The sequence below is a fragment of the Ambystoma mexicanum genome, chromosome 2q, assembly GCF_040938575.1.
Source record: "Ambystoma mexicanum isolate Mex_15411 chromosome 2q, UKY_AmexF1_1, whole genome shotgun sequence".
Classification (NCBI taxonomy): Eukaryota; Metazoa; Chordata; class Amphibia; order Caudata; family Ambystomatidae; genus Ambystoma; species Ambystoma mexicanum.
Window position 1 is genome coordinate 1485997018 of NC_090924.1, and position 26093 is coordinate 1486023110.

General features: G+C 50.6%; 1 protein-coding gene across 3 annotated transcripts in view; it reads right to left on the reverse strand.

Annotated features, from left to right (window-relative positions):
* LOC138570308 (cytosolic phospholipase A2 gamma-like) overlaps positions 1–26093 on the reverse strand; it is a 642279-nt gene that overhangs the window by 191816 nt on the left and 424370 nt on the right. The gene's annotated exons all lie outside the window — the stretch shown is intronic.

Below are 26093 nucleotides of genomic sequence, written 5' to 3' on the forward strand. Positions count from 1 at the left end.
CCTGTCGTGCATCCGTCTCGACTAGATGTTTTCATTCGTTTTCAAAATAGAAGATATTTCTAGGGCATGTATTTTATTTAGTGTTTTATCCTTTTCAAAACGTAAGGGGTCAAGACCTTTTGGAGACATTACATGTTAAAGTAACAAAGGAATATGTCATAGAAAACAAGATGCAGAACTTTAACCTTCCTGCAGGTTGGTTTGGAAAATCTTTAACAGCAGAACACATAAAACAATGACATATAATCCCCATACAATCCAATACTATGTTACCCTAACCTGTCATCAACTGGTTTGTGTAGGTTTTTTAGCACCTTGACCTCAGTGCAACAAAAGCACGTTTTTCCACGACCTCTGTAAGGAGAGACCAAGTCTGCCAAATAAATACAATAGTTGTTTACATGGAGCTAGATACGTTGAAACACCCAAGGTAAAGTAAATGAACATTGCACACGTGATGCAGGTAAGTGGTCTAAGCTTCGCTTTGGAGCAGGATTGCTTTTCAGTAGAGTTTAAAGGTCATACCTGATATTTGCACATGAATTTGTTCACAATCAATGCAAAGCCTATGAGAAACCTAATTCCCAGAGGGGTCAATGGTAGATACTTAGGTAAGTTTAAAGCTAGAGATGACGTCACTCATACCCACACGTCAGGGTTGGCTGGCAAGGTAATAGGTGAATTTTAGATAAACTTGGCCTCAGACTGTATAACATGCTGAACCACAAAACTGACAGAGGTCCAGAGTTGCTGGGGAGCAGAGGCCAAACAGGGCAGAGTTAAGGGCTAATCCACAGAGCTGGGCGACTGAGCTGAACCACGAGCTGGACTCCATCCATAAGAACAAGCAAGAAGCTATTCTAATGCCTTTACCATGACTGATTAAATCTACATGTGGTCCTAAGAAATTACACCGGGATATTGCTTTAATATCAACCAGTCTATCCTCACAAAAGGACTCTGCGATGCCCTCAGAATCACTGACCAGGCACTGGATTGGTTGACCTCTTTCCTTACTGACCTCCCTTCCTTTCTCCACCACTACACTTTACCTGTGGCGCCCCCAAGGGCTCTGTCCCATCACCTTTGCTCTTCATTATCAATCTTGCTCACCCGATCTCCACCTCTCCTCATTTCCAGTGTTAAACTGATGACACACAGCTTTCCGTCAAACTGCCCTCTGCTACCTCCTCTCTCCTCCCTGTCTGTCTGCCATTCGGGCATGGTGAGCAGCTAACGATCTCGGTCTTAATGCCAGTAAGACTGAGATCCTTCTGATTGGCACACCTGCACCCTCATTTCCTCCCACCATCTGGCCACCCTCTTTGGGCCCTCTACCCCCACCATCCTGTGAGGCCAAAAACCTTGGGGTCATCTACGACTCCGCGCTCTCCTTCACCCCTCACATCATGGACCTTCCTAACAAGTCCCACTTACAGCTCCACCTCCTCAGTCATTGTTGCTTTCCTCATCTTCCCCCAGAAGCTTAATGTCTCCAGAGCTCTCGTCCTCTCCAGGCTGGACTATTGCATCAGCCTCTTTCTCAATCTGCCCCTTTCCTGCCGTCGCCCCTCCAGAGAATCCAGAATAGGGCTGCAAGACTTATCCTTGGCCTCAAGCCCAGGGACTGCATCTCTCCAGCACTTAAATCTCTCCACTGGCTCCCGGTGGCTGTGAGGATCGAATTCAAGACCCTCTGCATCATCCATAAGGCTTTCTGCGGACTGGGACCATGTTATCTTCAACTTACCCTCGCTAAATACTCCCCTTCTAGAGCCCTACGCTCCTCGAAGTCCAACTCGACGGTTACACGCTTCTCCAAGCAGAGAGTGGGGGGCAGGTCTCTGTCTTCGGCTGGTGCCTCACTTTGGAACAGCCTCCCTGCACCCCTCAGCCTTGAGCGGACTTCTTTAAGTCAGAAACTGTTTAAAACTGTACTTTTCTCTACGTCTTTCCCTCCCCTGTTAATCTCCCCCCGCCCCCCCCACCGCTGTGACCGGGGGCTGATCCTTATGAAAGTCACTGGATCCAGGCCCTTTTTTTAAAGTTGTCACTAGCACCCTCCCTTCCACTGCACTGCCCTTGCGGGCCCCCTGCTTGGCCTAGGTCCCTCTCCTCTCTCCCCCTAGCACTTCCCTCCCTGGCCCTGCACCAGCACCCTCCTTTCCACTGCACTGCCCTTGCGGGCCCCCTGCTTGGCCTAGGTCCCCCTCCTCTCTCCCCCTAGCACTTCCCTCCCTGGCCCTGCACCAGCACCCTCCCTTCCACTGCACTGCCCTTGCGGGCCCCCTACTTGGCCTAGGTCCCCCTCCTCTCTCCCCCTAGCACTTCCCTCCCTGGCCCTGCACCAGAACCTCCTTCCACTGCACTGCCCTTGCGGCCCCTGCTTGGCCTAGGTCCCTCTCCTCTCTCCCCCTAGCACTTCCCTCCCTGGCCCTGCACCAGCACCCTCCTTTCCACTGCACTGCCCTTGCGGGCCCCCTGCTTGGCCTAGGTCCCCCTCCTCTCTCCCCCTAGCACTTCCCTCCCTGGCCCTGCACCAGCACCCTCCCTTCCACTGCACTGCCCTTGCGGGCCCCCTACTTGGCCTAGGTCCCCCTCCTCTCTCCCCCTAGCACTTCCCTCCCTGTCCCTGGCCCTACACCAGCACTCCCCCTTCCACTGCACTGCCCTTGCGGGCCCCCTGCTTGGCCTAGGTCCCCCTCCTCTCTCCCCCTAGCACTTCCCTCCCTGGCCCTGCACCAGCACCCTCCCTTCCACTGCACTGCCCTTGCGGGCCCCCTGCTTGGCCTAGCTCCCCCTCCTCTCTCCCCTAGCACTTCCCTCCCTAAACCTGCACCAGCGCCCTCCCTTCCACTGCACTGCCCTTGCGGGCCCCCTGCTTGGCCTAGGTCCCCCTCCTCTCTCCCCCTAGCACTTCCCTCCCTGGCCCTGCACCAGCACCCTCCCTTCCACTGCACTGCCCTTGTGGGCCCCCTGCTTGGCCTAGCTCCCCCTCCTCTCTCCCCCTAGCACTTCCCTCCCTGGCCCTGCACCAGCACCCTCCCTTCCACTGCACTGCCCTTGTGGGCCCCCTGCTTGGCCTAGGTCCCCCTCCTCTCTCCCCTAGCACTTCCCTCCCTGGCCCTGCAGCAGCGCCCTCCCTTCCACTGCACTGCCCTTGTGGGCCCCCTGCTTGGCCTAGGTCCCCCTCCTCTCTCCCCTAGCACTTCCCTCCCTGGCCCTGCAGCAGCGCCCTCCCTTCCACTGCACTGCCCTTGTGGGCCCCCTGCTTGGCCTAGCTCCCCCTCCTCTCTCCCCCTAGCACTTCCCTCCCTGGCCCTGCACCAGCACCCTCCCTTCCACTGCACTGCCCTTGTGGGCCCCCTGCTTGGCCTAGGTCCCCCTCCTCTCTCCCCTAGCACTTCCCTCCTTGGCCCTGCACCAGCGCCCTCCCTTCCACTGCACTGCCCTTGCGGGCCCCCTGCTTGGCCTAGGTCCTCCTCCTCTCTCCCCCTAGCACTTCCCTCCCTGGCCCTGCACCAGCACCCTCCCTTCCACCGCACTGCCCTTGCGGGCCCCCTGCTTGGCCTAGGTCCCCTCCTCTCTCCCCCTAGCACTTCCCTCCCTGGCCCTGCACCAGCGCCCTCCCTTCCACCCCACTGCCCTTGCGGGCCCCCTGCTTGGCCTAGGTCCCCCTCCTCTCTCCCCATAGCACTTCCCACCCTGGCACTGCACCAGTGCCCTCCCTTCCACTGCACTGCCCTTGCGGGCCCCCTGCTTGGCCAAGCTCCACCTCCTCTCTCCCCTAGCACTTCCCTCCCTGGCCCTGCACCAGCGCCCTCCCTTCTGCTGCACTGCCCTTGTGGGCCCACTGCTTGGCCTAGGTCCCCTCCTCTCTCCCCCTAGCACTTCCCTCCCTGGCCCTGCACCAGCGCCCTCCCTTCCACTGCACTGCCCTTGTGGGCCCCCTGCTTGGCCTAGGTCCTCCTCCTCTCTCCCCCTAGCACTTCCCTCCCTGGCCCTGCACCAGCGCCCTCCCTTCCACTGCACTGCCCTTGCGGGCCCCCTGCTTGGCCTAGGTCCCCCTCCTCTCTCCCCCTAGCACTTCCCTCCCTGGCCCTGCACCAGCACCCTCCCTTACACTGCACTGCCCTTGCGGGCCCCCTACTTGGCCTAGGTCCCCCTCCTCTCTCCCCCTAGCACTTCCCTCCCTGGCCCTGCACCAGCACCCTCCCTTCCACTGCACTGCCCTTGCGGGCCCCCTGCTTGGCCTAGGTCCCCCTCCTCTCTCCCCCTAGCACTTCCCTCCCTGGCCCTGCACCAGCGCCCTCCCTTCCACTGCACTGCCCTTGCGGGCCACCTGCTTGGCCTAGGTCCTCCTCCTCTCTCCCCCTAGCACTTCCCTCCCTGACCCTGCACCAGCACCCTCCCTTACACTGCACTGCCCTTGCGGGCCCCCTGCTTGGCCTAGGACCCTCCTCTCTCCCCCTAGCACTTCCCTCCCCGGCCCTGCACCCTCCCTTCCACCGCACTGCCCTTGCGGGCCTCCTGCTTGGCCGAGGTCCCCTGCCTCTCTCCCCCTAGCACTTCCCTCCCTGGCCCTGCACCAGCGCCCTCTCTTCCACTGCACTGCCCTTGCGGGCCCCCTACTTGGCCTAGGTCCCCCTCGTCTCTCCCCATAGCACTTCCCTTCCTGGCCCTGCACCAGCGCCCTCCCTTCCACTGCACTGCCCTTGCGGGCCCCCTGCTTGGCCTAGGTCGTCCTCCTCTCTCCCACTAGCACTTTCCTCCCTGGCCCTGCAGCAGCGCCCTCCCTTCCACTGCACTGCCCTTGCGGCCCCTGCTTGGCCTAGGGCCCCTTCCTCTCTCACCCTAGCACTTCCCTCCCTGGCCCTGCACCAGAACCTCCTTCCACTGCACTGCCCTTGCGGCCCCTGCTTGGCCTAGGGCCCCTTCCTCTCTCACCCTAGCACTTCCCTCCCTGGCCCTGCACCAGCACCCTCCCTTCCACTGCACTGCCCTTGCCGGCCCCCTGCTTGGCCTAGGTCCCCCTCCTCTCTCCCCCTAGCACTTCCCTCCCTGGCCCTGCACCAGCACCCTCCCTTCCACTGCACTGCCCTTGCGGGCCCCCTGCTTGGCCTAGGTCCCCCTCCTCTCTCCCCCTAGCACTTCCCACCCTGGCCCTGCACCAGCACCCTCCCTTCCACTGCACTGCCCTTGCGGGCCCCTGCTTGGCCTAGGTCCTCCTCCTCTCTCCCCCTAGCACTTCCCTCCCTGGCCCTGCACCAGCGCTCTCCCTTCCACTGCACTGCCCTTGCGGGCCCCCTGCTTGACCTAGGTCCCCCTCCTCTCTCCCCCTAGCACTTCCCTCCCTGGCCCTGCACCAGGACCCTCCCTTCCACTGCACTGCCCTTGCCGGCCCCCTGCTTGGCCTAGGTCCCCCTCCTCTCTCCCCCTAGCACTTCCCTCCCTGGCCTGCACCAGCACCCTCCCTTCCACTGCACTGCCCTTGCGGGCCCCCTGCTTGGCCTAGGTCCCCCTCCTCTCTCCCCCTAGCACTTCCCTCCCTGGCCCTGCACCAGCACCCTCCCTTCCACTGCGCTGCCCTTGCGGACCCCCTGCTTGGACTAGGTCCCCCTCCTCTGTGCCCCTAGCACTTCCCTCCCTAGCCCTGCACCAGCGCCCTCTCTTCCACTGCACTGCCCTTGCGGGCCCCCTGCTTGGCCTAGGCCCCCCTCGTCTCTCCCCATAGCACTTCCCTTCCTGGCCCTGCACCAGCGCCCTCCCTTCCACTGCACTGCCCTTGCGGGCCCCCTGCTTGGCCTAGGTCGTCCTCCTCTCTCCCACTAGCACTTCCCTCCCTGGCCCTGCACCAGCGCCCTCCCTTCCACTGCACTGCACTTGCAGGCCCCCTGCTTGGCCTAGGTCCCCCTCCTCTCTCCCCCTAGCACTTCCCTCCCTGGCCCTGCAACAGCACCCTCCCTTCCACTGCACTGCCCTTGCCTGCCCCCTGCTTGGCCTAGGTCCCCCTCCTCTCCCCCTCTAGCACTTCCCTTCCTGGCCCTGCACCAGCGCCCTCCCTTCCACTGCACTGCCCTTGCGGGCCCCCTGCTTGGCCTAGGTCCCCCTCCTCTCTCCCCCTAGCACTTCCCTCCCTGGCCCTGCACCAGCACCCTCCCTTCCACTGCACTGCCCTTGCGGACACCCTGCTTGGCCTAGGTCCCCCTCCTCTGTGCCCCTAGCACTTCCCTCCCTGGCCCTGCACCAGCACTTCTACACTCCTCTAGCACCTCGCTTCCATCCTATTCTCTTGCACGTCTCCTCACTGCACTTGCACATCCGAATGCCACGAGGTCTGTGTTAGGGAGAATTCCCAGAAATGTGCCAATTCCTCTCTACCTTAGAGACCCCCAGCTCTTTTGCTGGACTCTAGGACTTTTTCATTTTTTACCTAGAGAGTGAGACCCTCCCCCCCCACTCTCTCATGTATTTTAATCTGATTTTAACTCTGTGTTCCTTTTTGTTTTTTTGAGTCTGACAAACTCCATAGGCATCTTTTTACATTGGAGCACACAGCACACCCAATGCAGTACTACAGGGAAGTCTTTCAAGATTTAAATACCTTTCTCTTGGATAAACGACTGTTTCCAAGAGCAGTAAAGTGAAATTGACTTTATTTTGCTAATGTAACTGTTTAGTCCCAGCACACACTATCTTACAATAGGGTGCTGGAGGGGTTACGTAGTATCCCCTTTGTCTAACTTCTCATGTAACAATTTTATGTGACCCTTTCCTCGATGAATTGCTGGTGGCAGTGGTTTACTTTTTACTACCATGGCGTGTCTTTCGTCAAAATGGCCCCGGTCTTCTTTTTTCATCATTTCTTTGTGGAAAGGTCCTTCTTGAGATTTACTCTGCGCACCAAACCAGGTGTGTTCCCTTTTTTTTGTCTTTGGTGGGCTTCACGGGTGAAACCTGCCTCTGGCTCCAAGGTGTCTAGTGGGGGCAGGAAATGAGGGAGGTGCTCGAAACTCCCCATGTTTAGTCTCCTAGGAGACAGAATGCAGTCCTTGGTGATTGGCCGGCTGGGTGATTGACAGCCAGGCTGGAATGAATGGGACAAACCTGCATAAAAGCAAGACTTTTGGCTTGGAAGGCAAAGTCCGACCCTGGACCAAGGAATCTAAAGAAGAACTTGAAGAAGATGCCTGCTACAACTACTGGACTGTTGGTTTGCCCGGTGAAGCTCCAAATTCATATGGACAGAGAAGCTCCTCCTAAGACAACATCTCCCTTTGAGTTGGTGGGCCCAATCAACTCCAAAGTAAGCCACCTGGACATCTTTCTCCGAGCTGGTTAAAATTCCACAGATTTGCTGCTGGAACCGAACATGGCAGAGGAACACCAGATCATGTGTGTTGCTTTTAAGCTGACCAAGAGCTCCAGGAAGATCCTCCAGACTCCCAGGAAGCAGAACTGACCAAGCCTGAGCCACCTCAACAGAGTGCTGGACCCCAGATGTAAGGAAAGCCTCTCTCAACAGTTAGGAACCTCAGTGGTGCTGTTTGCGGTAGACGCGAGGAGCTGAAACACTGAAGTGCCACTTGTTTGAAGTTTGCCGGTTGCTGTCGGTAACCGTCCCATTGCAGTGCAGGAGCACCCAGACATCCTCCCTCTTGTCCCCATGACTGAGGCCCAAGAATACCAGGATCTGCAGAGCTGCACAGGAACAGAAGTCATCTGCTGCTTTTCTTCTAACTAAAGGTACTGTAAAGTCTAAGAGAACTTACCTCTTGTTGTAGATTTGGTTCTACTCTTCACAGGCCTAACAGTTTGTGGCCTTACATTGACTCTTCTTTTTCATCAAAGACTTCTAAAAACATTGTGCAAAGAAGTGCTTCAGCTACATAGACATTTGCCTATTGACTTTGGCCTAGCCTATTTCCACTGAAATACTCTTCTCTCCTCTGACACTGGAGAGGATTGAAAAGTATCTGCCTGCTTAAGAAATATTTGAGATCTCTTGTTCCAATAACCTTTTCTTTGACACATCTCAGTACTATTCTAAATGCTAACAGTAATATATCAATGCCTTGAGTGTCCTAACTTGTAACGCTCACCTGACTCCCACGGAGGCGCTGGCCTGGTTCGCGCTGCTGTGACCTCTTCTAAAGTGATGCGCAGGGTTCGGAAGACGGACTGGACCGGGCCCCCAAATCTGGCTTGTCTGGCTCGCAGAAGTATCCTTCTGTAGGCGAAAATAGGGGCAAACTGTCTGCGTGGTAATGCAATCGGCCTCCCACTTTCCCCTCTCACCCTCCTCGAAACCCTTCTGTGATTCCTCGTAGCGTCTCACCTTAGGGTCTGGAAGGACAAGCTCTCCATCCTGCTTCTGATGCAGGGGCGCGTTGGTATCCACTTACTTCACTGGATTTTCGGATTGGTGAGAACCAAACTTGCTTGGCTTTCAGGTAAGTTTTTTGATAAGAGGTTCCCCTTGTGTCCATGCATTAATGTACTAATGCTAGTGTCTTTTTCCCCATAGGGGCCGGGGTACAGAATGCCGGGGAACAGGCACCGACCCGAGATGAGAGGTGAAATCCTTGTAGAAATCAGGTAAGTCTTTAATGAGCGTTTTTTGGTAATGTCTTTTCATTCGCTCATTAACGCTGATGTCTCTTTTTCCCCTTAGGGGCCGGGGTCCGGAAATGCCAGGATGCGGCGCGGACCCGAAATGAAGAGGGAATGAATCAACAGGTAAGTCTTAACATGGAGATTTAGCTTTCCTTATTCCCTTCTCTCTCTCACCTTTTGTTCTGGTCTTTTTCTCCCTAGGCGCTGGGGCGTGACTGCGAATCCGGATGATCGCTGCTGAACATGGTGGCGCCCTGTAAAGGTGAGTGGAATGCGGCGCTACAGCGATCGACGCGATGAGCTTTTAAATTAAAGTCTTCCTTTTCAGGATTGTCGGCGAGATGTCTCCGGGATGCGTATTTAGAAGGTAAGGACTTTTCCTTCTTCTGTTCTCTTCTTCTCTTCCTTTGCAGGTGATCCAGGATGCTGGCAGGTGTGGCTGAAGTCAGGATGCAGGAGCAGACACGGTGAGCGTCCAGCTGCTAGATGCAGAACAACACGAAGCACGTGTGGCTGTTCGGGTGGGGTTTAAATAGCCTTGGAAGAAGTTCCAGGTATGTATCCTTCCTCCAATCAGGTATGTATCCTTCCCCAACCACGCCCGGATGGTAAATTAGTCCCACAGGTAAAGTAGTTCCTTTCAGGCCTCAAGGAGGCCGGGATCCTGCAGCATGGTCTGCATCAGGTAAGTGCACCCAAGCACTTCCATAATGAGCCTGGCGCCTATGGCGCCAAGACTGATGTCTTTTATGAGCCTGGCGCCATAGGCGCCAGGACACTGTCCAAAGGGCCCCTATATGGGGTTGCTGGGTGCTTCCTTGGGGACTGGATGTCCGCTTTCGGGGACGCAGGGCTTGAACCGGCTCCCCGGGAGCGGACATCATGACATAACTATTGCTGTCACCTGAGGGTGTAGAAAGTGTCTATGTGCCATCACAAATAGGTGTTTGCTGATTTAGAGCCTAAGAGTGTGTATTTTGAAGATATTTGTGTGTTTCTATTATAGTGCTCCCTTCTAAAGAAGGCTTATACAAATGACCGGTAAATAAATAAATGTTTTATAAAGAAACCTTGAGTATCAGTGTTTATTTGGATACTTGTAACTGTGAATCTCTGTGTAACTACCCTACTGCTCACATTGACCCCTCTTGAGATAAGCCTGGCCGCTCAGCCACACTACCAACCTGTGTGGTTCAGCCTTACACCAAGGTTGGGTCATATTGCCAGGAGGCTAAGGTTGTTGCAGTGCTCCCTAAGGGCACTACCCCAAATCTTGACCTAACAGACTAGTAGGACCATATCTGTCTATTTGACTGTGTTGTCATGCTATTGTTATTTTCCCCTGTTCCCTTTCCATTTAGCATTGTGGCGCTTTGAAACAATTCTGCTGTATAGTTGCCCAACAAATGAAATACATCAAATATACTATTGGTGATGTAAATGTGCGGTCTGTGGAGAATACAGGGCCCAAGATATTGAGGATTTGTGCCAGAGGCTCCAGCTTCCCTTTCATTGCCGTCACCCAATGGAACTCCCTACCACCCCACTTCAGAGGCATAGTGGCCCACCTAGCCTTCCCACAAGCAATTCATACTCTGCTGTTCATATGAACCGCCCCTCACCCCTGACTGGCTTCTCAACTGTATGTGCTTCATGTAACGACAATACTGTAAAGTATCTTTGCATCTTATCTCTGCTACACTGACTTTAACCTGTATCACAGCATGTACCTGGTAACTACCAATCAAGTCAAGTGGTCGTCAGCACTTTATAATATCCACAAAGGGAAACAAGACAGTGAGCTAGTCTGGCCCTCGGGAAGAACACCCTAGTTCTAGCTGGGGTGCCTGTCCCTAGATGGCGGATGGTGCAACGTTTATCTAAGAGGGATAGGTCAAGAGGCTGTCCCTGACTCTATACAATATGTGCACAATGTTACGATTGGATCACACGCAACGCTATAAAAGCAGCCCAAAATCAACCACCCAAGGTAAAGGTCTCTTCGAGAGTGTAATTAGATCTCGTAAAAGAACCAGGCTGCATCAACTAACATGTAGTAGCTAGGGCCATAGGGATTTTCTCTAAATGTTTAATCACCCTAATGGCTCCTGTTATCTGCATGTTGGTGGTTGTCTAAAAAGAAAACAATAACAAGAAACAAAACTATTTAAAAACACAAAGCCCAAAGCTGTGGGACTTGCTAATAAATGGCTCCCTGCATGTGAGTCTAATTATTTTATACTGTGCTCCCTATCTGTGTCGGGAGTATCTGTTGAGTTGTGGTAGAGCCACAACTGATATGGTCGACCGGTTTCGATGGTACGCTGTCAATCAGAGCATCTTCTTCAGGAGGCCATTTCTTCCCATATTAATCTATTAGGTCTTCCTGCTGGCCTCTGAATCAGCCATCTCCCAGCCATCCCCCAGCCATCTCCCAGCCTACTCTCCACAATGCATCTGTTGATTGTCTCTATGAACATCAGTCTTGCTTCATAGCTGTCAGAGGCATGGAAACTCCTCTTCTGAAAACCGGTGAAGATCTGCTCTCTAACCTTGATTCCACCATTCCTTCAGTCCTTATCCTCCTTGATCTTTCCTCATCTTTCGACATGGTCATCCACGCCATCCTGATCAATCGACTCTGTGAGAACCTAGGCATCATGGATCAGGCCCTGGAGTGGCTGACCTCCTGCCTCTTGGACTGCCCCTCACAGGTCCAACTTGGTCCCTTTTTCTCCACCACCTCTCTCTACCTGTGGTGTTCCCTAGGACTCTATCTTCTCACCATGGTTTTTCAACCTCTACTTGGCCCCTTTGATCTCTATCTTCTCCTCTAACTTTCAGTGTTATGCTGATGACACTCAGATTTCCTTCCTCTGTCGCTCATTCCTGAATCCTGGCGATTCAGGATTGGTGCACCTCCAACGATCTCTACCTTAATGTCAGTAAGACAGAGATCCTTCTCATTGGGACCCCTTGCCCTGCTTTCCCTCTCTCACTCTGGCCGCCCGCCTTAGGCCCTCTGCCTTCGACTTCCTGCGAGGCAAAAACTTTTGTGTCATCTTCGACTCCACTCCCTCTTTTTCTCCTCACATCTCAGACATCGCCAATAAGTCCCACTACCAGCTGCTCCTCCTCAAAGGGACTCTTCCCTTTCTCACTTTCCCCAAGAAGCTCACTGTCTCCAGAGCCTTGGTTCTTTCTAGGCTGGACTACTGCAACAGACTCTTTCTCAATCTGCCTTCCTCTACTCTCCACCCTCTGCAACTAATTCAGAACAGGACTGCAAGATTTATGCTTGGCCTCAAGCCCAGGGATCGTATCTCTCAAGTCCTGAAATCTCTCCACTGGCTCCTGGTGGCTGCATGGATCAAGCTCAAGACCATTTGCATTGGCCACAAGGCTTTCTGGGCCCGTCTGGGTCAGGGCCCGCGCTACATCCGACGCTATCTTCCAAAATACCTTCCTTCTCAAGCCCTTTGCTCAGCTACCTCCAACTCTCTAAGGGTTAGACGCTTCTCCAGGCAGAGAGTGCGCAGTAGATCTCTCTCTTCTGCATGTGCCTCCCTCTGGGATGGCCTCCCTGCCCCTCTCAAACATGAGCTGGATCAACTGAAGTTCCAGAAGCAGCTCAAAACATTCCCTCTCTCCTCTCCTTCGCTTTCTTTCTCTCCCTCCCCTGCTGACCTACCCGACATACCTGTCTGCTGTACCGACTGGTTGCTTGGCTACCTTCCCTTCAGAGTCTCACTGATTCCAGGCTCTTCCTTGATCAGTCACCCTTGCACAGCCTCTGGGCCTACCATGCACTAAGGGGCTGTAACTGTAACACAACAGTCCCTTTTTCTTCTTGCACTACCCAGGGCGCGCTGCCCTGGTTGCACTTACTCAGAGCATTACTGCCAAGTTTTCCCCTCCCCTCTCCCTTGCACTCCTTCCCCGCTCTTTCCCATTGCACTTCTCGTTCTTGCATTTGCACGATCTGAATGACACAACTCCTAGTAAGATTGTTTGTCTTGTCCTCCCTCTATCTTCCCTCCCTTGTCTTGTCACACCTAGAAACACTTGTGTACAGCCACGTTATAAATTACTTATATCATATCATTTTATCACAGATGCCCAGACAAATATACAGGGCCTCAGTAAGAAACGGCTAGACTGGCAGCACCCAAATGCCAGTCTAGCCAGGTAATTACACTTAACAGAACTGCTTTATCAGATATGCCCAGTTAAAAACAAAAGTCATATCAAACTGAGGAATGACTAGACTGACTGCACCAAAAGACATGGCAACCATTATGATTTATTGCACAACCCTGCCCCCACACATCCCCTTTCCCTCCCACCACCTACCCCAACATCCAAAATCAGCTCCTTGACCCAGAATTACCTCCACGTCCCTCTTCCTTGTCCCAGAGCTTACGTATGAGGCTCCTTGCCTCATAGGGAAGTACTGGGATGAGGAAGAGGGGGACTATGAGCAATGAAGATTACAGGCAGATAAGTCGGGCATTACCTCCATGTACCTCTACCTCATCTCAGTACTTGTGTATGAGGCACAGTGCTACATACACAAGTACTGCCTCATTCACACGTACTGGGACGAGGAAGATTACCAATAAGTAATCAAGGCATAAAACACGAGTGGTGGCGCAACACCATTGAGTTGACTGACCTTCAGTACCCCACACCCCCCTGAAATGTTGGGCTATGTTAACTCAACCTGGCTGACCTTCAGAGCAGTTGCCAGACCGAACAGGACACAGATGTTAACCAGCACCTTGGATTCGCTGTTAACAAAGGCTCAGCAATTACTTTCACTTTTAGTACCTGCAGTCAAATGCCACATTTTTTAGGCAATTGAAATTGTGATGTGGGATTAGTACTTGCATGCCAGGGGAGTGATTGGAAGGGTAGAGAGGGAACAGGAGACCGCTCATTCTCACAGCAGTCCATAAGTGGGTGCTTTCAGACTTAAAGTTGAGAGTTAACTGCTTGTAACATTGACACGGCACTGGAATAGTATCATTAAAATGCATAAAGAATTTAGATGCCCCCACACAAATAGGTTTCCCCCCCCCCGCTGCCTGTGAAGTTAGTATAGCGCCTCTCCAACATCTGAAGGGTTAGACTCACCTGAAATGTAGGTTTTGTTGCGCCCCTGAACACAAGCGCACACACCATTCACCATATACACACACGCACACCCAGACATCAATACATTTAAGTGTGCACGCTTTCACCATAAAGGCACACACACCCAGGCACACACCAATAAATTTAATTGTGCATCATTTCACCATACACTCACACAGGCAGCCACCTATACATTTAAGTCTGCACCCTTTCACTGCACACGTGCACATGCACACCCAGCCACCCAGCCACCCATTTATGTGTGTGCACCGTTTCACCGTACACTCACACACGCACAAGTCATGGGGTTTGCGGGAGCCCTATGACTTCAAAAAGAAATTGTTTCTATTTGAAATCACTGTCTTCATTAAGGACCGAACCATAACGGAAATAATTTCTTTATGAAGGCAGAGTGACTTCTTTTTGAAGTCATAGGGCTCCCCCCAACCCATGACATGGGGCCTCATTACGACTCAGGCGGTAAGGGTTTTACGGCAGCGTTAACAGCGCCGACCCTTACCGCCTGAGTACGAGGTCCCTTAGCGCCATGGCGCTTTTAACACCTGCTTTTAGCAGTTGTTAAAATCCATGGCGCTAAGGGACCATGGAGTTAATTACGCCACCGTAATTTACGGTGGCGTAATTAACGCCTTCCCCACTCCCATTATGCCCTATGGGGCAAAAATGGGAATGGGGAAGGGTAAATGGGGATTGGGGACTTACCGCCCCCGCCAACCTCGGAATGGGGCGGTAAGTCCGCCAACCACCATGGCGTAAACGTAGTTTACGCCATGGTGGTAAAGTCACGGCCCAGGCGGTAACTTACCGCCTGGGTCGTAATGAGGCCGATGGAGTCCTCCAGCCTAGCGTCTTCCATGTCATGGGGTGGAGGGAGCCCTCGGATTTCAAAAAGAACCTTTCTTTTTGTAGTCACTGTGCTTTCATAAAGAAATGTTTTCTTTTACAGACATTATTTCTTTATGAATACAGAGTGAATTCAAAAAGAAACCTTTTTTAAAAAAAAAAAAAACCCTTTTCCATTTTTTTTCTCCAGGTGGGGCCCCCACCCAGGACATGTGCTGGCGGGGCCACCCACACCGCAGGGGCTGCAGGTCCCCTGTTACGCTATTGACCTGGCTTCTCTAGACTGCGACACAGGGATCTTAACGCCAATGTCTTTGTAGTCACAAAGGCCAAAAGGCGGGGGTCCAGAAGGAAGAGGAACCTGTTCCACAAGGTTCCTGTACGGCCAATATGTCCTGCACCAACAAAGAAAAATGTATGTGTTCAAGACTATTGCCTTCAATGTCCATAGTGTGAGTCACCACCAAGTGTGCCCTGTCCTGGCAATGGTCAGATTGCTCATTCCATACAGACAATCTCCTGTAATGAAGGGCTAAATAACAATTAAAGTCATTTCAAGCATTACCACATGGATGACTGCTGCTACGTAGTGCAATGTATTGTAATGTAAAGTGGACTTGTGTAGCGTGATAACTGCTATTTTGGCATCCCCTTGGCCAAAAGTTCCAGAAGAATATTTGTGAGGGTTTGGAAAGGTTCATGCAAAAAGGAAAACCCAAAATGTGACACCGTTCTCTGTGTGCCATATGCTTTCAGAAGACCCTTACTGAGGACACTTGGGGTACGTGTTTCAAAGGCAAACCCCTGTACGCTCACACCAGAAAGAAATACAGCCCGCTGGGGAAAAAGACTCAAGACACATTTATTTCTACACATAGGAATGCATCAGCGAGGAACTCTGCTACCGTGGAACGTCGTTCCGAGGTCCATTGGCATGGGTGGTCCATTATAAGGACAAACAGTGTCATACACAGTACCATTGTGCAATACCTGGACGCCCTGCAACATATGGGATGCCAGGCCATTGGTCCGTCGTCATCCGCGGTGAGCTGACCTAACAGGTCATTAGCTAGTCTGACACGCAAGGCTATTCTTCTGATTGTAACAACGCACCTGGCAGATACGAGGATGGGCTTTGGGGAGAACCGAGGTCACACTAACACACACTTCACTCGCTCCCAGACAGATTAGCAGACCCCAAGGTCTTCCACCTTAGTGTTAGGATATTATTCCGATGTCACCCTGCACCCGCTACACAAATCACGTGACCATTTCCTGATGGTGAGATAACCTTCTCTTCTGATCTTAGTGATCAATCGTGGGGCACAAAGGATTTATGGTCATTAGTCTGGGTTTGGATGGTGCCATGGCATGTGGGAGTCATGGAATGAAAGTATGGCAAAGCTGTATTTCTCATGTGGGGATTGAAGGGGACAGGAGGGCCTTGTTATCTGTTACGTGGGATGGTAATGCCTAGAGGCGCAAGGATCACTTCTCATGGCATTGCTGGCCACATTCTTCCAAGGGCGCGAGAACCTGTAAGTTTCTGCACAATGGAGGCGGTTGTGGGTCTCTCGGACCTGGCATGGGTGGGGGTGGTGGTCGAGCCCATGCAAGGGGCCTAACACTAATGCACACAATACTGTTCTCCGCGCTTGGGCCTAACATCTAAGATGGCTGCCGCTTGCCAAGATGGCGTTCACACCCTCATCTACCATATAGCTTATAATGCATGCACTAAGGTGATCATGCACCGCCCTTATATGTGCAAGCCCTCCCAGGATGTGCTCTTTTAGCTTCTAGTTCTTGTTCGGTACACCCTAGGTGTGTAAGAAGACCCTTTCCCCTGCTCCATTCCCCCTGGGTGCTTTGAAACAGAATTTTCATATTGTATAAGCGCCTAACAAGAAAACAATAAATAAAATTCTATATTAACAAACTCCCCCACAGTATCACTAACAACTGAATTCCAAAATATGTTTTCCTCCCCCCTTTGCACCCTCTCTAACCTTTAAGCTTCCAGAAATGGCAGCGAACCATCCTTTGGAACCCATGCTCTACAACTGCTCCAGACTTGCCATATTCTTCTGGGAAACACATCATATAAATGAAACCCCCATCCCTTAATAAATCCACCTTGTGCTCTGTATAATTCTCGGGGTCCGGTGGGGTTGTCGTTATGGTGCCATAGAGGTGAAGGTGTTGGTAAATTTCAACCATGTGGGGTTTGTGGGGGTTGTCTGTCTGAGTACCATTCCCTGTGGTACCTCAAGGTGCTTTGGGTGCTCCCCTAATTTAGACCATCACTGCACTACTGGGCACTGCTTTGGCACAACATTGGTGTCCCATTCAGCCTGTGCAGCAAATTACCAAAATAAAGACAATGATTGGTACCAGCATCTTCAAATTGTCCGCACCCAGGAAGGAGGCCAAGAAAAAGTCTGATTGAACCAGTCCACTCCCAGCATGTGCACAGCTTTGATTATGTGTGACAGGGACTCATTGGGCCTCATTACGACCACGTACCTCGCTCCCGTACACTGGAACACCCTCCCTAGCTCCCTGCGCTCTGAACCCTCACTGGCCGCCTTTCGGAAAGCCTTGAAAATGACCCTGTTCATCTAACAAACATATGGCCTAGCCCTCATGAATGTCATGTATGATGCATTACGTGGTAGGACACCACCTATATCTGATCACAAGTCACTGCCTCACTGTAACCCAAGGCACACCTGTACCCCTTCTAACTAAGTTTTCCTTACAAGTAACAGTGCCACAATGCCCCTTTGCTGTCTGCGCGCTATATAAATGTAATAAATAAATAAATAAAATAAATACGACCCAGGCGGAACACCATGGTGCTATTAGCACCATGGTCCATGCCGGTGTCCGCCATGGCGGAATGGGGAATTACCACCCCATTGCGAGGTTGGCGGGGCGGTAATTCCCCATGCCGCCATGGCTCTTCCCCATTCCCATTTTTGCCCCATAGGCCTCAATGGGAATGGGGAAGGCGCCAAGTACGGTGCCGCAAATTGCGGCACCGTACTTAGCACCAAGGTCCCTTTGCGGGTCCCTACTTTAACGGCTGGTAAAACCAGCCGTTAAGGTCGGGTCCCACAAAGGGACGTCGTAATTAGGCGCTAATAGGTTAACGGCGCTGCAGCCTTTTACGGCGCCGTTAACCCATTAGTGCCTGGGTCGTAATGAGGCCCATTGTCAGCATCTTCGGGGGCCACGAAGGTGCAACATGAGCCCCCGATTTCTTTGCATATGCCTCCCTCCATGGCAGTGAGCATATAGAGGACATAACGGTTCTGCATCATCATCAGTCTCAAGGCGCAGAGTTCCACGTTTATGAGGTTAAACCCTTGCTTGGTGTCCTTAGCCAGCTGGATCAGTTTCCAGCAGACAATCTGCAACCATTTAGAGCTGGCCGCAGCTTGCACACCAGGCAGTAATGAGGGTAAGAAGTTCTCTGCTTTGGTGAAAAGACTGTATTCATCTGGCATTTACTTGAGCAAACTCGACAAGTCCTTGGATAAATAGTTTGATCTTTTTCCTCTTTGCAGAATTGCAGCGTTTTCTTTCCCAGGGAGGGCGTGGAACTCTGGTACTGGCACCAGGTTTTTTTGTTTCTTCTTCAGAGGTTGGAAGGGAGGTAGGGGCAAAAGTGTCTGATGACCCCCTTTGCAAATGTATTCTGGGATTACAAGTAGAGGTTAGTGCAGTGTACCCAACGAACAGTAGCCCCTCCATGATGGTGCGTTTCTTGAGATCAGGAATGAGCAGTCGTATTGCAATGTTCATTGGATCCTACAGGTATCATTCCAGCACTTTAAAAGCAAAGTGCATATGTTTCTTGCTTGTGCACTTTTACTGGTTTCTCCATTGCTTCAATCCAGGCTAGTCTTGTGAGATGTTGAGTCCAGAATGGTACACAAGCCGCTTCCATCCTTGCCAGAACCCGTACTTCGTACCCGAGGAGGCCCTCCGCCATGCGGCTCACTGTTGTTTATTGCCATTTGTTATTTGTATATTTTAGTCCTTGTATTACCAGGTAGGGTCTCTTCAGGCATTGGCTGCTTTTTGGATTGTCGTCGCATTTCAGGTAATCTGGGAGTACAACTTCTAGTCTTACATTGTGTGCCTGCAAAGTGCCTCTGAGCCTCCATAGCGCAAGATGTACTAGGCATGGTGCTTCCTGTGGCACTGGGACCTTGGGTGTCCCTGAAGCATGCAGTATCAATGAACACACATAACAGCTACCATTCACTTTATTTCTCCCCACTGAGCTCATATCTGTATACCAACTATTAGATAATTTTGGGTGATGCTCATCTTCTATATCGTCGAGACCTAGCCCATGATAAGCATCACACTTTGCCCTTTGTGCACGTCTCTTTGTGCATTTAGGTGCACATATATATTCATTACGAATGTCAATTTTATTATTTACATCAATAGGAGTTGTATTGTAAAAGGCAGTGGGAAGTTTGTGAAATAACAGGGACCTAGCTATATATTGTAACCATCAAGTGTGAGAGGGGGTGAATTCTTTTTGTGATTAGAATTGTTGACCTGTTGATGTTCATATTCAGTTTAGCTGGTGTTCAGTTTTGCCCAAGTGGACGTGTGACCCATTATATACAGGAAAGTTAAAATGTTCTTCTCTACCCCCTTTCCTCTCTTTTATATGTCCCATTAATATAAAAGACTCCCCTAAATAAACACTTAGACCAAACATGGATCCAGCAAATATACCCGCGATATAACGCATTAGACACATACAAGAATACGTTAATCTAGACATACTCCTATAAGTATACTCTTTTCTAATGTATGAGTGATTTGAGAGTGCTGGCTCCATTTTCTTAACCACCTGAAAGTTAAAATGTAGGCACACAAAAATGGAGCGAGAGAGCAAAAAAGGGAAAGGGAGCGAGAGCGAGAAAGAGGGAAAGAGCGAGAAAGAGTGAAAGGCAGAAAGAGAAAGAAAGAGAAAGAGCGAGAGGAAGAAAGCAAGAGAGCAAGAGAAAGATTGAGAAAGAGCAAGAGAAAGAGGGAGAGAAAGAGCGAGCGAGAGAGCGAGAGAGATGCAAAAAGCATCCAATTTGTAACAGTATTCTTTTCTCGTTTAGCAACAGTGCAAATGCACGCGTTTGGTGGTGGGTGGGGCAATATGGTAGCTGAAAGGGAAATGAGGTAGATATCCACTACCAGTCTTTAAAGTGCTGGTAAAATGTTCAGAGGTGCCTTCCAAACGTCGGACAGGTGGATCCAGTAATGGAGCCCCCTAACTTTGACTGCCGGAAGAGTGCAATAAACTACATCATATGGTCTATTGAATCGGGGGCTGTTGCACCTGCGGAAAAAAGATTGTACGTAGACTAAGTCTCCAGGCAGCAGTGGTTGAGTGGCCAGGGAAATCAGCTGTGGAGTCGGCTGTGGATCATGGGACGTCTACTGATCGTGGTGGTGCGGTCTGTCAGGAAATACATTTGAGGGCGTGTGTTAGTGTTGTCAAATATTCTTTAAACTCGTCTCCTAAAATAGCGTCTGCTCTATGTGCGTCTGATGCTCTTCTAATAGGGCATATTGGTGTGTGAATGCAGCAACCAGTTACCACCTCATGGGGTGATAAATGGTGGTCCTTGCTGGGATGTGTTCGCAAACTAAACAGGGCCAAAGGTAAGCAAATCACCCTGTTTTTCTTCAATGTGGTGCAAAGCTTGGATAGTTTACTTTTGAGGAGTCCCTTGATCCTCTCCACAACCCTGTTGGCCTGTGGGTGATAAATCATACACATCCAGTGTTTAATGCGAGCAGTGCAGTAATCTCCTTAAACAACTCATTGAAAAAGTGTGTGCCATTATCTGGCATTAACATATTACACACGCCCTATTGGGGGAACACTTCACAAACCACAAATTTGGCTGTGCATTTGGCATTCAGATGTGCACAAGGACCTGCCTCAACCCAATGTGAGAAGGGGCAGACGACAATCAGATACTGTGACCCGTTGCACCTCTCGCTCATATCCACGTAGTCGATGTGCAACTCGTGGAACAGCCCAATGGGGCGGGGCAGAGTGCGCTACTTCATGCCTTTGCTGAAGCTCTGACACGTCGTGCATCTAATCACTAAACTTGTCAGGTGTTCCTGGATATTTGGAAGGAACCAATCCTCCTGAATGTTAGCAGCAATGTGGTGCTTGGAGCTGTAGGAGGGGAGATGGAGCTGATCAAATGCTATTACCAACAGTTTGTGCATCATTATCGCTTTTCCTGTACATTCCTGCCTCCATAACAAATCAGTGGGGGATTGTAGGCACCGCTTTTAATCCAAAATAATTTTTCCTCTTCTGGGTCCCTTCCTTGTAACTCAATCTGGGCAATGGGCAGGGCATTGTATGAGATAGTTGATTGTTTAGGGGCGGGGGTTGTGACGACATACTCTGCCACAGTTTCTTTTACTGTTGTGGGCTGGAAGTGGTGCGCACAGAGGCTGCATGGTCAGGTAGTATTCTTTTGCCATGTACTGATATTAACAGCCCCAAGTATAAAACCTCTTGGAGACAGTACTGCAAGTTTTTTTTATCAACCTTGTACCCCTTGTAGGCCAGAAGCTGTAGGAGTGCAATTGAATTGTTTCTGCACTGTTGTTCATAGTCGCTGCATACCAGCAAGTCGTCTACCTATTGGACGATCGTGCTGATCAATTGAATGTTGCCTAAATCAGCATGGAGTATTCTGTTGAAGATACTGTCGCTCTCAAAGTACCCATGAGCTAATCTTGTATGTTCAAATCTCATCACCCCATGAGTAAAGGCAGTGAGGTACTGGGGGTCTGGGTGCAATGGTATGGAAAAGAAGGCACTGAAAAATGTGTCGCCTCCTTGGAGATGCAATACAAAATTGTAGCAGGGTTAGGAACCATGGGAATCTCCTGCTGTACGACATAATTTAGGGTGTGTTTATCCTGAATCATCCTCCAATTGCCCACCATTGCCTTTTTAATGGGGTATATGGTCGTGTTGCATGGGGAGGTAGGCGGTACAATTATCCCTTTGTTTAGTAGGGCAGTTATGATGTCTTTAATTCCCTCTTCCACCTCCCTGGAGAGTGGGTACTGTTTTACCTGGGGTTACACTGCTTCTGGTTTCAATGATGTGTACTGCGGTCACTCCCAGTAGGAATCCTATATCATGGGGGTTAGTCGTCCACAGTCTCTCGGGCACCTGCTCTAAATCTGCAGCAGCTAACTGGGGTGGGGCTACAAAGACCATCATGGGGCTTCAAACCTTTCTGTACTGTACCATTATTTCACAAGGGATACATATTGCTAGTACAGCTTCTCTGTCATCTGGCCTGTCTTCAAACAATTTTGCATCTGTCATCGCCTTCAGGGGTATCATCGGGTCAATGCAAAGTACTGTGTGCCACTCGCACCCGTTTTGGTCAGTCCCTATTACAACAATGCTCTTTGCTAAAACCACCAGTCCTTGTAAATATAAGGACAGTATTGTACCTGCTGCCATTTCAGGGGCCACAACAGGTTGAAAGAAAGTCTGTGGACACTCACCAACACCCTTTACCAATCTGAGGCACCGTCTCCACAAGCCCCGATATTCCATATACAAACATGTCCAGAACTATGGGAACACCATGAACCACCACTTCTCTTATTGCATGAATAATCAACATTGCCCTGATGGCACACATCTCTGGCATTGCACAAACTATGCCACTGTCTGAACAAGATCGTCCTACTGAGCTTGCTAAGCAGATCCCTGTCCAACAAGTTCACTGGTGAAGATTCTCAATAAAATAGAGGGGCCCTCACCACCTTCCCCCCTAGTTTGAGATCAACCTCTTTAGTGTATGGAACCGTGGAGACAGCCCCAGAGAAGCCTTGCATGTCACTGATACATGATTTTGTGGCACCCGTGTCGACCATAAAAATGAAGTGTTTGTTTACTATCTCTGATACCACCAAGGGTTGCTCACCAGGGTGAATTTGCATAGATATACTTGACATGCAAGCACTCTCTGTGGGCTGTCCTAGTCAGGATATGCGTTGGACCCAGGGAACATGAAAGGATTGTTTCCTACCACGCTCACCCCTTTGTAAAGCACTATTGTTCCATTGGGCATTTTGCTGCATGTGTGTATGTTTCCATTGTGTTGCTGGGTGTGAGAAACCTGAAGGTGTCTCACCCACTAGGTCCCCAGAGATCTGTCATCCAGGTGGCCCGGACATAGCCATTGTTATTGGATCCAGTTCCTGGGGGTGGACCAGTGGGGGCGGATCACCTGGATGGGGTCTTCGAGGAGTGGAAGTGGGACACCAACGGTCGAGACGCAGTACCCCCCTTCCTTATACCTGCTTCCATATAACACCTTTTCTCCTTCCTACTTCGTAGGATATTTAGAAGCTCAACACCCCCCCTTACCAACACAAACAGTTTTGCACACCATGAAAGACAACGGACTAACACCAGAGCAGTTTATCTGACATGTCCCAACACAAGGGTCATGCAGAGTCAGGCAATTGACAATAACTACACATCAGACGACCCATTCCCTTCACCAGTGGGATAAAAGGCGGAGCACGAGAGCACACTTTGAGCAATGCCGAATGCACGAGGAAGCAGCTATTCCAGGACAGCAGTTCAAATGGAGGAGAAAGATCAGGAGACTGGAAAGGACGACAAGGAGTGAAGTGCTCTTGCCCCTTTCAACCCAGACCTGCAAAGCCTTCGTGAAATGAATCATAAGACCGGGAACTACAGCTGCCGTGTGGTGTAACAGATATCAACGGTGCACAAGGCTCTCCCACAATGATAGCCCAGGTGGGGAAACACGCTTGCTACCGTGGTACCTCCATGACTTCAGAGACAAGAAACACCAAAGAGTTCAGCACAGCCGGTGAGTCGGAGGGAGAACCAATAGTAAACCAAACTGTGTTGATCGAAGGTTGCAAACAGCAACATGATATGAATTAAAAAGAACTTATGAAAGACTCTGGCTGGTCCTCTTTTGAAGAAACTGCAAAGACCAGGAGGCCCTAGGAGAGCCCGACTCGCAGCGTCAAAGTGGTCATACAAGGATCGAGTAAAACCCCTTGTACAATCGAAAGACTGACACATTGTAAAGAAGGCTCGAGCCAGGTTGAGGGGGATCCAGGGGTATTGTATTGTTTATTTATAAATCACTTATACACAAAATGAGTGCTTCAAACTGCTCCAAGATGGGAGGGGAACATGGGATAAATCATTCATAAGGCCTTGGAAATTTCAGAATGATATACAGTAATAATAAGCAAACTAAGCCTGAGGACATTTCTGCTAATTCAAGTGCGTTACCAGGTAGTTGGGGGGAGCAGGGCGGACGGGGAGCAGAGGGGGGTACAAGCATAGCAAACTGATAATAATGCAAATGAGGGGCCAGCAGTTAGGATAGGAGGGGATATGAGCAGGTTATAGTGCCTTCCTAATGTGCCACTAACACAAGGGTTTCAGGGGCACAATGCAAGGGGTGTGGGGGCAGGGGAGACAAAGGAACAGACTGACAACAAACTTACTGGTTAAGGTGCATTCAGATAGTGTAAGTGCCAGACTGGAAGTGCGAGTGATGGGCGAAGGGGATTGCACCTGGTCTAGGAGGGCCGGGTTAAGTGCAGAGGGTTATCTCTTAGGGAAGTGCATAGTGCTGCAAGTCGTGTGGGGACCCGGAGGCAAGTGCAGGGACTGGTGTGCGTGCCTGGGACCTGTAGGGTTCTGAGGTGAGCCAGGCAACCAGTCAGCTAGCTGAGCAGAAGGAGGCGGTGGCAGGTAGATAGTGGAGATTAGCAGGGAAAAGGTAGAGAGAAGGCAGAGGAGAAGAGGAAGGTCTTGAGGAGTTTCTGGAATTTAAGTAGATCCGGTTCAAAGATATCCTATGAACATTGTGCTCACAATAGTGTATACGACTGAGGGAAGTCCACAGTGAATGATTGTTTAAATGAAACGCTAAGGTAAGTTAATTCTACAAGGTGTTACAACTAAGTGAATTGTGTGAACCTGGCTGAGGGATGCCCGCGAATGAGAGCAAAATGTAACACCCTGTAAGCATTGTGTCAACGAGGGATGTCCACAGTGATCGGTTCTTTAAAAAGACTTTGAGACTCTTGAATATTGCAAGTTGCAGATATCTTGAACAAGAGGCCGTAGTGAACACGACTGAGGGAAGCCAACATTGCTAAAGGATCAGAGCCCAGTAGAGGGGGATCCAAGGCTGAAGGGAAATCACCCGATGGGAAGATTACTGAAAGGAACTTTTGTTTTGTTATTTGTTTTACGCATCAGGCCCTCGGAGGCAAGACATTTTTGCATTAAAGAGTCTTGAGCACAGAAGGTATTGATATCACTGAAGAGAACTGTAGGCTTGTGCCAGAGAAGCCCAGGAGTGTGCTGTGCTCTGGAGTCCCGACTTGTCCCAGTTATACCATCCTGACTTATTTTGTGAACACTACTTTCTTTTCTGGTGAACATAATCCCACTCGCTTTTGTAATTTAGCGGTAATTATTGGCAATAGTTTTTTATTTGACAAGATGCCACTAGGACTGCCTTATTATTATTATTTGATGGTCGTAGCTTGCTCCCATCCTAGATTTAGGTTTAGATTAGGCGTTTTTTCAAACCTTTATACAGTTTAATAAACACCCTGGAACTGTGATCACTTGTGTCTGTCTTTACTGTTGCCACCATGAGCTCCTTACATGTGGCATTGCTTGTTGTGGGTACTGTTGCTGTGGGGGCTGCTGTGTATACTGGTGTTTTGGTTGCTGTTGTTGAGGGTATCCTCAGGGGGCAGGAGGGGCGCTGTGTATATGATAGGTGTATTTCATAGGGTATGGAGATCATTCTCGGGGGTGGCAGTAGTTGTGCATTCTGCAGTGGTGTGTGGTAATTGTTGTATGCGTTGTACCCAAGTCCTGGCCTACTTCTGCACTCCCTTCAAAGGTTTCCCCACTTCCTGCCGTTCCAACACTGAAGAACCCATACCCGCCCCTCTCGGTCCCGGTCCTCCAAAGCTCCACATTCCCCCTGTAAGGAACTCATGGTGGCATCAGTAAAGACAGACACAGGTGATCACAGTTCAAGGGTGGTTATTGAATAGTATATGCGGGTTGGAAAAACGCCTAATCGTAATCTAAACCTAAATGCAAGATGGGAGCAAGCTACGTCCATCATATAATAATAATGCAGTCCTAGTGGCGTCTTGTCCAATAAAAGGGCCTAGACTAAGAAAAACATATTGCCAATCCTTACGCTAAATACAAACAGAGTGTAGGATAGCTTTCACAGGAAAGAAAGGAGTGTTCATAAATAATAAGTATGGATGCGGTAGTCGGGGTCTCACTTCCCCATGTTTTGAGCACAGGACAAGGTATGACTCTGGAGAACAGCACACGCTCAAGCTTTCCCAGCACG